We start from the raw sequence: 13,264 nt of genomic DNA, 5'->3' as shown, positions 1-13,264 counted from the left end.
ATCTCTCCCTACTATACCTGCTATCCCACAGCCCCAGTCCCTTCCCAGAGGCTATTATCCCCCCACTGCTACTACAGGCACCATCTCTCCCTACTATACCTGCTATCCCACAGCCCCAGTCCCTTCCCAGAGGCTATTATCCCCCCACTGCTACTACAGGCACCATCTCTCCCTACTATACCTGCTATCCCACAGCCACAGTCCCTTCCCAGAGGCTATTATCCCACTGCTACTATAGGCACCATCTCTCCCTACTATACCTGCTATCCCACAGCCCCAGTCCCTTCCCAGAGGCTATTATCCCCCCACTGCTACTATAGGCACCATCTCTCCCTACTATACCTGCTATCCCACAGCCCCAGTCCCTTCCCAGAGGCTATTATCCCCCCACTGCTACTATAGGCACCATCTCTCCCTACTATACCTGCTATCCCACAGCCCCAGTCCCTTCCCAGAGGCTATTATCCCCCCACTGCTACTACAGGCACCATCTCTCCCTACTATACCTGCTATCCCACAGCCCCAGTCCCTTCCCAGAGGCTATTATCCCCCCACTGCTACTATAGGCACCATCTCTCCCTACTATACCTGCTATCCCACCCTTCAGAGGTTACTCCCTGCATTACTAATATAGGTGAGGCTGTGCTGTTATTATTATTAGTGGCGCGTTATTGAACTTTACTACTCACTATAAATATCGAATAACATAATTTTTTATTCTCTTTGAAGGCATCAAATTAGCTTCCAGAGCAAAGATTTCTATTATCATTTTGCTGCATGATATCTTACAGCTGTCAGGACAAATCAGAAGCCTCGTCTGTGTGTTTAGATTTAAATGAAAAAAAATAATTGTATTCCAGTCCTGGGCCGGCTCTGCCTCCTCCACCACATATTAAATGGGTTTTATTATTAAGTGGCACATTCATTTAGTCTGAGCCCATAAAGTCGAGTCATTTCAGCTCTGGGAAATGCTTTTCTCGGGGCAGATGATGCTTTTCTGTTCCCAGGTTTCCTGTCTCAGGTGTCGCCTATAATTCACCCCCATGTGATGGTACAAAGGAGATGTGCAAGGCACGTGCTGGGATATAGGGAGCGGATGGGATTACTTAGACTTTTTACATTCAGTCGGTGTATTTATTTTGTGCTCGTTATGTTTCATATCAACAGTTTTATCCTGTAAAGTGAAGGAAATAATAAATAATAAGTAAATTTTCCTTATTTGTCCTTATCGCAGGCATTCCCTCTCCGATCATTGTCACCTGGGCCGTCTGCAAGCTTTTCTATGAAAATGAACAGTAAGTAAAGTACTTTATTGATTAATAATCAGAGCTGAATGAAGAGTAAATGGAGCCCTAGGCAAGGAAATGATTTTGGGGCCCCCATATTCTATAAAATATAGAGAGACCCCCACATACCATAACCCACTGTATAAAAACACACCCTTTTCCATGTTATGAACTCCATTAACCCCAGACTTGCCAGTAAGATCACTGCAGAAATGGCCAATGAGCACATAATTAACCCCAGACTTGCCAGTAAGATCACTGCAGAAATGGCTGATGAGCACTCCATTAACCCCAGACTTGCCAGTAAGATCACTGCAGAAATGGCCAATGAGCACATAATTAACCCCAGACTTGCCAGTAAGATCACTGCAGAAATGGCTGATGAGCACTCCATTAACCCCAGACTTGCCAGTAAGATCACTGCAGAAATGGCCAATGAGCACATAATTAACCCCAGACTTGCCAGTAAGATCGCTGCAGAAATGGCCAACGAGCACTCCATTAACCCCAGACTTGCCAGTAAGAGCACTGCAAAAATGGCCAACGAGCACTCCATTAACCCCAGACTTGCCAGTAAGATGACTGCAGAAATGGCTGATGAGCACTCCATTAACCCCAGACTTGCCAGTAAGATCGCTGCAGAAATGGCTGATGAGCACTCCATTAACCCCAGACTTGCCAGTAAGATCACTGCAGGAATTTGCCAATGAGCACATCATTAACCCCAGACTTGCCAGTAAGATCACTGCAGAAATGGCCAACGAGCACTCCATTAACCCCAGACTTGCCAGTAAGATGACTGCAGAAATGGCTGATGAGCACTCCATTAACCCCAGACTTGCCAGTAAGATTGATGCAGAAATGGCCAATGAGCACTCCATTAACCCCAGACTTGCCAGTAAGATCGCTGCAGAAATGGCTGATGAGCACTCCATTAACCCCAGACTTGCCAGTAAGATTGATGCAGAAATGGCCAATGAGCACTCCATTAACCCCAGACTTGCCAGTAAGATCACTGCAGAAATTGCCAATGAGCACATCATTAACCCCAGACTTGCCAGTAAGATCACTGCAGAAATGGCCAACGAGCACTCTATTAACCCCAGACTTGCCAATAAGATCACTCCAGATATGGCCAAAGAGCACTACTTATTCTGGGACTGGGACCGGGCCCCTAACACTAGGAACGGGCCCTAGGCTAGTGCCAAGGGGGCCTTGCGAGTAATCCGGCTCTGTTTATAATACCCAAAAGCCCTGAATATCTTGTAAATTATATCCTTATAAACAAAGCTTAGTGATGTCATCAATTATAATCGGTACTTAATGATGTCATGTCTGTCTGACTAGTATGTCTGTCTGTATGACTCGCTGAAAGGAGTCATTAATTTGAACATCTAAAATGATGATGATAATGATAATACTGCTACTAATAATAATAATAGCAAAATATACAGTTGATTCTGATTATTAATTATATAATAATATACACAGTAACATAGTAAGTTAGGTTGAAAAAAGACACATGTCTAGGTGGAAGCCATCATGGTGGGAGGGGGAGGGGTCTGAATAATCTCATTTATTGCCTAGTTTTTGGGGTGTAACTAACGCACTCACGGGTGCCTCTCGTTCCGCAGGTGTTGGATTGGAAAGGAGCCGGGGAAATACATTGATTACATATATCAGGGGCCGGTGATTCTGGTACTGCTAGTAAGTAACTGTGCAATCATTAACCCTTTTCTACCCCATAATGCAGCATATTTCTGGGGGGGCACTTTGGCTAATGGGGATTTATATTTTACCTTCTGTAAACTACCCGACGGGGTATGTGTTGTGTTCAACCATTCAGTGTTAAAGGGCAACTCCACCCAAACACAACTTACATTTTTTGAAAGGAAACATCATTTCAAGCAACTTTGTTATATACGTCAGTTAAACAATCTGCAGCATTTTCATTATGTGTAGTGTAATAATCTGGTTTGGATCAGTTCCCTAAGCCCCACCCCCTGTTCCCCAAGCCCCACCCCCTGTTCCCTAAGCCCCGCCCATTGTATAAATTGGGGTCTGCATATAAATGGCCCCCCCCGGTACCTATATTACATTAGCTCTGTATAAATGTATAAATGGGGGGGGCTGCGGATGGGCCCCCCGTGCCTATTACATTAGCTCTGTATAAATGGGGGGGCTGCAGATGGGCCCCCCATGCCTATATCACATTAGCTCTGTATAAATGGGGGGCTGCGGATGGCCCCCCGTGCCTATTACATTAGCTCTATATAAATGGGGGGGCTGCAGATGGCCCCCCGTGCCTATTACATTAGCTCTGTATAAATGGGGGGGCTGCGGATGGGCCCCCCGTGCCTATTACATTAGCTCTATATAAATGGGGGGGCTGCAGATGGGCCCCCCGTGCCTATATCACATTAGCTCTGTATAAATGGGGGGGCTGCGGATGGGCCCCCCGTGCCTATTACATTAGCTCTATATAAATGGGGGGGCTGCAGATGGGCCCCCCGTGCCTATATCACATTAGCTATGTATAAATGGGGGGGCTGCGGATGGCCCCCCGTGCCTATTACATTAGCTCTGTATAAATGGGGGGGCTGCGGATGGCCCCCCGTGCCTATTACATTAGCTCTGTATAAATGGGGGGGCTGCGGATGGCCCCCCGTGCCTATTACATTAGCTCTGTATAAATGGGGGGGTTGCGGATGGGCCCCCCGTGCCTATATTACATTAGCTCTGTATAAATGTATAAATGGGAGGGCTGCGGATGGGCCCCCCGTGCCTATTACATTAGCTCTGTATAAATGTATAAATGGGGGGGCTGCGGATGGGCCCCCCGTGCCTATATTACATTAGCTCTGTATAAATGTATAAATGGGGGGCTGCATATAAATGGCCCCCCGTGCCTATTACATTAGCTCTGTATAAATGTATAAATGGGGGGGCTGCGGATGGGCCCCCCGTGCCTATATTACATTAGCTCTGTATAAATGTATAAATGGGGGGCTGCATATAAATGGCCCCCCGTGCCTATTACATTAGCTCTGTATAAATGTATAAATGGGGGGGCTGCGGATGGCCCCCCGTGCCTATTACATTAGCTCTGTATAAATGGGGGGGCTGCGGATGGCCCCCCGTGCCTATTACATTAGCTCTGTATAAATGGGGGGGCTGCGGATGGGCCCCCCGTGCCTATATTACATTAGCTCTGTATAAATGTATAAATGGGGGGCTGCATATAAATGGCCCCCGTGCCTATTACATTAGCTCTGCATAAATGGGGGGCTGCGGATGGCCCCCCGTGCCTATTACATTAGCTCTGTATAAATGGGGGGGCTGCGGGTGGCCCCCCGTGCCTATTACATTAGCTCTGTATAAATGGGGGGGCTGCGGATGGCCCCCCGTGCCTATTACATTAGCTCTGTATAAATGTATAAATGGGGGGCTGCATATAAATGGCCCCCCCGTGCCTATTACATTAGCTCTGTATAAATGGGGGGGCTGCTGATGGGCCCCCGTGCCTATTACAGTAGCTCTGTATAAATGTATAAATGGGGGGCTGCATATAAATGGCTCCCCCGTGCCTATTACATTAGCTCTGTATAAATGGGGGGGCTGCGGATGGCCCCCCGTGCCTATTACATTAGCTATGTATAAATGGGGGGGCTGCGGATTGGCCCCCGTGCCTATTAGATTAGCTCTGTATAAATGGGGGGCTGCATATAAATGGCCCCCCCGTGCCTATTACATTAGCTCTGTATAAATGGGGGGGCTGCGGATGGCCCCCCGTGCCTATTACATTAGCTCTGTATAAATGGGGGGGCTGCGGATGGGCCCCCGTGCCTATTACATTAGCTCTGTATAAATGGGGGGGCTGCGGATGGCCCCCCGTGCCTATTACATTAGCTCTGTATAAATGGGGGGGCTGCGGATGGCCCCCCGTGCCTATTACATTAGCTCTGTATAAATGGGGGGGCTGCGGGTGGCCCCCCGTGCCTATTACATTAGCTCTGTATAAATGGGGGGGCTGCGGATGGCCCCCCGTGCCTATTACATTAGCTCTGTATAAATGTATAAATGGGGGGCTGCATATAAATGGCCCCCCCGTGCCTATTACATTAGCTCTGTATAAATGTATAAATGGGGGGGCTGCTGATGGGCCCCCGTGCCTATTACATTAGCTCTGTATAAATGGGGGGGCTGCTGATGGGCCCCCGTGCCTATTACATTAGCTCTGTATAAATGGGGGGGCTGCGGATGGCCCCCCGTGCCTATTACATTAGCTCTGTATAAATGGGGGGGCTGCGGATGGGCCCCCGTGCCTATTACATTAGCTCTGTATAAATGGGGGGGCTGCGGATGGCCCCCCGTGCCTATTACATTAGCTCTGTATAAATGGGGGGGCTGCGGATGGCCCCCCGTGCCTATTACATTAGCTCTGTATAAATGTATAAATGGGGGGGCTGCTGATGGGCCCCCGTGCCTATTACATTAGCTCTGTATAAATGGGGGGGCTGCGGATGGCCCCCCGTGCCTATTACATTAGCTCTGTATAAATGTATAAATGGGGGGGCTGCGGATGGGCCCCCGTGCCTATTACATTAGCTCTGTATAAATGGGGGGGCTGCGGATGGGCCCCCGTGCCTATTACATTAGCTCTGTATAAATGTATAAATGGGGGGGCTGCTGATGGGCCCCCGTGCCTATTACATTAGCTCTGTATAAATGGGGGGGCTGCGGATGGGCCCCCGTGCCTATTACATTAGCTCTGTATAAATGTATAAATGGGGGGGCTGCTGATGGGCCCCCCGTGCCTATTACATTAGCTCTGTATAAATGGGGGGGCTGCGGATGGCCCCCCGTGCCTATTACATTAGCTCTGTATAAATGGGGGGGCTGCGGATGGGCCCCCCGTGCCTATTACATTAGCTCTGTATAAATGGGGGGGCTGCGGGTGGCCCCCCGTGCCTATTACATTAGCTCTGTATAAATGGGGGGGCTGCGGGTGGCCCCCCGTGCCTATTACATTAGCTCTGTATAAATGGGGGGGCTGCGGATGGGCCCCCGTGCCTATTACATTAGCTCTGTATAAATGGGGGGGCTGCGGATGGCCCCCCGTGCCTATTACATTAGCTCTGTATAAATGGGGGGGCTGCGGATGGCCCCCCGTGCCTATTACATTAGCTCTGTATAAATGGGGGGGCTGCGGATGGCCCCCCGTGCCTATTACATTAGCTCTGTATAAATGGGGGGGCTGCGGATGGCCCCCCGTGCCTATTACATTAGCTCTGTATAAATGGGGGGGCTGCGGATGGCCCCCGTGCCTATTACATTAGCTCTGTATAAATGGGGGGGCAGCGGATGGCCCCCCGTGCCTATTACATTAGCTCTGTATAAATGGGGGGGCTGCGGATGGCCCCCGTGCCTATTACATTAGCTCTGTATAAATGGGGGGGCTGCGGATGGGCCCCCGTGCCTATTACATTAGCTCTGTATAAATGGGGGGGCTGCGGATGGCCCCCCGTGCCTATTACATTAGCTCTGTATAAATGGGGGGGCTGCGGATGGCCCCCCGTGCCTATTGCATTAGCTCTGTATAAATGGGGGGGCTGCGGATGGCCCCCCGTGCCTATTGCATTAGCTCTGTATAAATGGGGGGGCTGCGGATGGCCCCCCGTGCCTATTACATTAGCTCTGTATAAATGGGGGGGCTGCGGATGGCCCCCCGTGCCTATTGCATTAGCTCTGTATAAATGGGGGGGCTGCGGATGGCCCCCCGTGCCTATTGCATTAGCTCTGTATAAATGGGGGGGCTGCGGATGGCCCCCTGTGCCTATTACATTAGCTCTGACACAGGTCTGGACTCTATAATGCGGCTGTTTGTGCGACGGGATATTTATCTCGCAGTTGCTGCGCTTTTATCTCATTCCAACCGGACAGATTGTCATCTGCTCCTAGATAATAGCCCCCAATTATCCTTACTGCCTATCATTAAACCCCAAATCCTTTTCTTATTAACACATCAATACTCATTATAAAGGCATTTATAAAATCTCAGCTGTCAATCATATATGGTAGCCCCGCCCCTATGCCAATGGGTAATGTTATTGGACTAAATCCGGTTTCTATAAGAGCCCATATTGTATAATTCCGTGTGGGGTTATTTCCTGGCTGCTAATTGTGCCCTGATAGAAACATTATCCCTGACCCCCGCGGCGCTCAGAGTAATGACAGCTGGGGGTTATCCCTCGCCCCCCCCGGCACATTGTCAGGAGAGAATTTGCTGCTAATTGCCTGAGCCTAATGGGGGGCAGTAAGTACGGTGTCTGAGATGGAACATATGGGGGATGTTTATTCATTGGAACCGGCTCATTCACGATCCTTCCCATTCTTTTTATTTCACAGATAAACTTTGTGTTTTTATTCAACATTGTGAGAATTTTGATGACAAAACTGAGGGCGTCAACTACGTCTGAGACGATACAGTACAGGTAAGAAAGGCAGTGAGACCCCCTTCCCCCCCGCTGCATTGCATCAGCCAAGCACCCTGACTGGTTCCAGACTGATGCAAAGCATCCTGACAGGTTCCTGACTATCAGCAAAGCACCCCAACTGGTTCCAGACTATCAGCCAAGCACCCTGACTGGTTCCCGACTATCAGCCAAGCACCCTGGCTGGTTCCCGACTATCAGCCAAGGACCCTGACTGGTTCCTGACTATCACCAAAGCATCCTGACAGGTTCCTGACTATCAGCAAAGCACCCCAACTGGTTCCAGACTATCAGCCAAGCACCCTGACTGGTTCCCGACTATCAGCCAAGCACCCTGACTGGTTCCCGACTATCAGCCAAGCACCCTGACTGGTTCCCGACTATCAGCCAAGCACCCTGACTGGTTCCCGACTATCATCCAAGCACCCTGACTGGTTCCCGACTATCATCCAAGCACCCTGACTGGTTCCCGACTATCAGCCAAGCACCCTGACTGGTTCCCGACTATCAGCCAAGCACCCTGACTGGTTCCCGACTATCAGCCAAGCACCCTGACTGGTTCCCGACTATCAGCCAAGCACCCTGACTGGTTCCCGACTATCATCCAAGCACCCTGACTGGTTCCCGACTATCAGCCAAGCACCCCGACTGGTTCCTGACTATCAGCAAAGCACCCCGACTGGTTCCTGACTATCAGCAAAGCACCCCGACTGGTGCCAGGTATCTGCTGTAGAGTCTTGTATAATCCCACCCTTATATAATGTAACTGGGGACATAACTGGACGTACTGGTGGGCCCCCAGCAGATGCAGGAAGTTCTCTTTGCGTTCTTACCCCCCCCCATACAAGTGGTTGCTGATTGCTGTCTCTTACAGGAAGGCAGTGAAGGCCACGTTAGTGCTCCTCCCGCTCCTGGGAATCACCTACATGCTCTTCTTCGTCAACCCCGGAGAGGATGATGTTTCTCAGATCGTTTTTATTTACTTCAACTCCTTTCTCCAATCCTTTCAGGTGGGTGGGTTCCTGGGACCATTTCTTATCTTAGAATACATTTGTAGCACTCAGTCTAATGCATAGTACTCCCAATATTACTCCCCATAGTACTACCAATATTACTCCTCATAGTACTCCCCAATAGTACTGCCCATAGTACTCCCCAATAGTACTGCCCATAGTACTCCCCAATAGTACTGCCCATAGTACTCCCCAATAGTACTGCCCATAGTACTCCCCAATAGTACTGCCCATAGTACTCCCCAATAGTACTGCCCATAGTACTTCCCATAGTACACCCCATATTACTCCCCATTGTTCTCCCACTAGTATTCCCCATAGTACTCCCCATAGTACTTCCCATAGTACACCCCATATTACTCCCCATTGTTCTCCCACTAGTATTCCCCATAGTACTCCCCATAGTACTTCCCATAGTACACCCCATATTACTCCCCATTGTACTCCCACTAGTATTCCCCATAATACTTCACATAATACTCCCAATAGTACTCCCCATAATACTCCCAATAGTACTCCCCATAGTTCCCCATGAAACGCACATGTATAGGCATAACGTGGGGATAAATGACGTAATTAACTAATAAGCTGTTATATGTTTTGATTTTCAGGGTTTCTTTGTGTCAGTATTTTACTGCTTCCTTAACGGGGAGGTAAGTACCATATTTACCTGGGGGGGTAATCGGGTCTCTTTAGTTTAATCCAATGCTTTTTATAACCCTAAGGCCAATGTTACACACAAGTTAAGTGACATTCCAGACACAGTTTCCTTTTTTTATGGAGAGTGTTTTTCCCGCTATATATGAGTCCCTATTGACTGTACTTGCCTCCATATATGCAGTCTGCAATGAGCGCCCCCTAGGCCTGCTCTTATGAACTTCACCCAAGTGCCCATGGGAGGGAACCCTGGGGCAGTATAAGCGTCAGACTGGGGCAGCGGCATTGGGGCCCCATAACGGCTGGGTTTTCTCCCAGTGTCTCGCCAGCATTTGCACCGGTATTCCAGAAAAAAAGGGTATTGTGGGTAAAAAACATGGCAGTTTGCATCTGGCTTTTAACTTTGCACATTGCATTCATATATATAAACTCATATATATACAGTATATTGCCCAATCGGACTATCCATGGAGGAGTATATTCTCCACTTGGAATCTATGCGCCATTTATATTTACTTTCTCACTAACAACCAATGAGCATATTTCCGAGCCATTAGCGCCGCGCATTCATTATTATGGCTAAACGGAGGCTTTATTGCCAGTGACAGGGCTAATTATGGGGAAAGATCGCATTATTGCAGCCCTTTGACTCCTCTCGCAATCAGCTGAAAGAGCGGAAAAATAACGCTAGACTGGGGGGAGGGGCTCCCTATGCAAATGTGACAGTATGACAGCGCCATCTGCTCGACCCTCTCCCTATTGAATAGGCCCCGCCATAGGCAGAGGCTTTATTTAGACTCACGAATGCCCTCGACACAGGGCTCTGCTGTGCTACTAGGCAGGAAGTTGCCGCTCTATTAATAAATTGGTAGGACATCTTCCATTATCTCTCTGCCATTCATACCACTATGTGCTGTATTATGTTTCACGCTATGCAATTTTGACAGTATAGTCTTTGTTATAAAGTTGTACTGAGGGATTGATACCACTATGGGCAGTACCACCTTTGGAGTAGGTTCACATTATATTACTGGTACCACTATTGTCAGTATAGTCTTTTGTATAGACTCTCACTGTGTAAGTGATACCACAATTCACTGTATAGTTCTTGTTAAAGACTCAGTTGATATCACAATTGCCAGTACAGTCTGTGCTAAAGACTCACACTAAGCAATTAATAGTACAGGTATGGGACCTATTATCCAGAATGCTCGGGACCTGGGGTTTTCCATAATTTGGAAGTTTATATTTTAAGTCTAGTAAAGAATCATTTAACCATTAAATAAACCCAATAGGGCTGTTCTGCCCCAATAAGGGGTAATTATATCTTAGTTGGGATCAAGTACAGGTACTGTTTTATTATTACAGAGAAAAGGGAATCATTTAACCATTAAATAAACCCAATAGGGCTGTTCTGCCCCAATAAGGGGTAATTATATCTTAGTTGGGATCAAGTACAGGTACTGTTTTATTATTACAGAGAAAAGGGAATCATTTAACTATGAAATAAACCCAATAGGGCTGTTCTGCCCCCAATAAGGGGTAATTATATCTTAGTTGGGATCAAGTACAGGTACTGTTTTATTATTACAGAGAAAAGGGAATCATTTAACCATTAAATAAACCCAATAGGGCTGTTCTGCCCCAATAAGGGGTAATTATATCTTAGTTGGGATCAAGTACAGGTACTGTTTTATTATTACAGAGAAAAGGGAATCATTTAACCATGAAATAAACCCAATAGGGCTGTTCTGCCCCCAATAAGGGGTAATTATATCTTAGTTGGGATCAAGTACAGGTACTGTTTTATTATTACAGAGAAAAGGGAATCATTTAACCATTAAATAAACCCAATAGGGCTGTTCTGCCCCCAATAAGGGGTAATTATATCTTAGTTGGGATCAAGTACAGGTACTGTTTTATTATTACAGAGAAAAGGGAATCATTTAACCATTAAATAAACCCAATAGGGCTGTTCTGCCCCAATAAGGGGTAATTATATCTTAGTTGGGATCAAGTACAGGTACTGTTTTATTATTACAGAGAAAAGGGAATCAGTTTTAAAAATTAGAATTATTTGATTATAATGAAGTCTATGGGAGATGGCCTTCCCGTAATTCTTCTTTCTGGATAATGGGTTTCCGGATAATGGGTCCCATACCTGTACTATTAGCAGTATAATCTGTTACAAACTATAGGGCTGAGATCACTTTTGGCAGTATAGTCTGTGTTATAGACTCTCACTATGTGATTGATACCACAATTGTTCTTTCAGGTCCGATCAGCAGCAAGAAAAAGATGGCACCGCTGGCAGGACCACCATTCTCTCCGGGTTCGAGTGGCCCGAGCAATGTCCATACCAACATCACCGACCAGAATCAGCTTTCACAGCATCAAGCAAACGGCAGCCGTGTGATTGTAATACCGCGAGAGACCACTAGGTTTCCCGTTCTTTGCCCTGGGCTTTTGTTTGTCTTTTTTTCCCCACTGTGGGGCGCCATTGCGTGTTTGGTGGCGCCACATTTACATTTGTACATGAAGCTTTATTGCCAACATGGGAGATGGACTGAGAACACACAGCTGGAAGGCCAGGGCCTCATTCAGAAGAACCATTGGGTGGCGTAAGCACAAACTACAGGAGGCGCCACCTCCGCCATTGAGTTTCTTCTTCTTTTTGTTTTTTTTATTTAAATGTTGTGCGTGGACAGTGACTTCAGCTCCTTTTCATTGGTCGGAAGGTCGTTTGCGGTTTTATTGCAGATATGACTGTATATTTGCCAATGGGTAAAATAGTGAATATTTTCATACGTGCATATTTATAAATATGGACAGAAATGGAAGGGAGCCAAACCCTTTGGTTGTTTTCTTGGCGCTGTTTTATTGTATTTGCTGGGCTGCTTTTTTATAGGGTAGAGAGGGGGTTGGCCTTGGGGGGGGGGAAATAAAAGTGGGCGGGAGTTGGGCCCATAGCCTTCCTGTTTGGCACGGGCCCTATGCTGTTCTGTGTTTCTAGAGCAAATGGTTTTCTGTTGGTTCAAGACAAACGAAACAGATTGTTGCTGTTTGATCAGATCAATTAACAAATGTATTGATTATTAAGGATTAGGGTTGCCCCGTGGCTAGTACTTACCTGGCCTTGCCCCCAATACCCGGCCCTGCCCCCTCTGATACTTCTCTCTCCCACCCAACTCGCCAAATATTTTATACCATTAGATCCATCCCGTTCCGCCCCATCACATCATTGCCCCGCCCCCTCTTGTGTCACACCCTGCCCATCTTATGTCATAGCTCCGCCCCTTCCTGACACCCCTCTTCCCCCCAATCCCCTGGCCAGTATTATTATTATTAGTTAAGAAAGGTGGCAACTCTACTAAGGATCTTTTTAAAGGCAAACTAAGCCCTGGAAATCTTTCTTTCTCTACTAAGGATCTGTGGGTTCCATGTCCCCATGTACAAAAGGTACCAGTTCCCAGCATTCAACATTGTAGATGAAAAATTGCAGTTGGTCTTTATTTACAGCGGGTGCCTCTCTCCAACATGGCACAATCAGTGTAGTCTAAAAGGGTTAAATTCTAACAAATATAAAGCAAATGAATTGCAAGACTGGCATTTATTTACAATCATTGGCCGAGCAGATTACTGGGGCCCCCTACTGATCTACCAATGTGTGTGGCCAAATTGGCCAATGTTCAGTCCATGTAATGGCAGGTCCAGTTGTAGTTACCCATAAGGTACCATAGCAACAATCAGTAGGGAGCATTTACATGTTTAATAGCAAACATGATTGGTTGCTATGGGTTACTAGACCTGCATC

General features: G+C 47.3%; 1 long non-coding RNA gene across 3 annotated transcripts in view; it reads left to right on the top strand.

Moving 5' to 3' along the window:
* The window catches only part of crhr2, a 187,757-nt gene extending 175,462 nt beyond the window's left edge, over positions 1–12,295 (top strand). For all 3 annotated transcript variants that reach the window (XR_001923284.2, XR_001923285.2, XR_004223211.1), the window contains 6 exons: positions 1,235–1,295; positions 2,921–2,993; positions 7,695–7,780; positions 8,655–8,790; positions 9,405–9,446; positions 11,726–12,295. This is a non-coding gene — a long non-coding RNA (corticotropin releasing hormone receptor 2). The remainder of the gene's footprint in view (positions 1–1,234; positions 1,296–2,920; positions 2,994–7,694; positions 7,781–8,654; positions 8,791–9,404; positions 9,447–11,725) is intronic.
* Positions 12,296–13,264: the final 969 nt, after the last annotated feature.

Source organism: Xenopus tropicalis, chromosome 6, assembly GCF_000004195.4.
Source record: "Xenopus tropicalis strain Nigerian chromosome 6, UCB_Xtro_10.0, whole genome shotgun sequence".
Taxonomy (NCBI): Eukaryota; Metazoa; Chordata; class Amphibia; order Anura; family Pipidae; genus Xenopus; species Xenopus tropicalis.
This window is presented reverse-complemented; position numbering and strand designations above follow the sequence as displayed.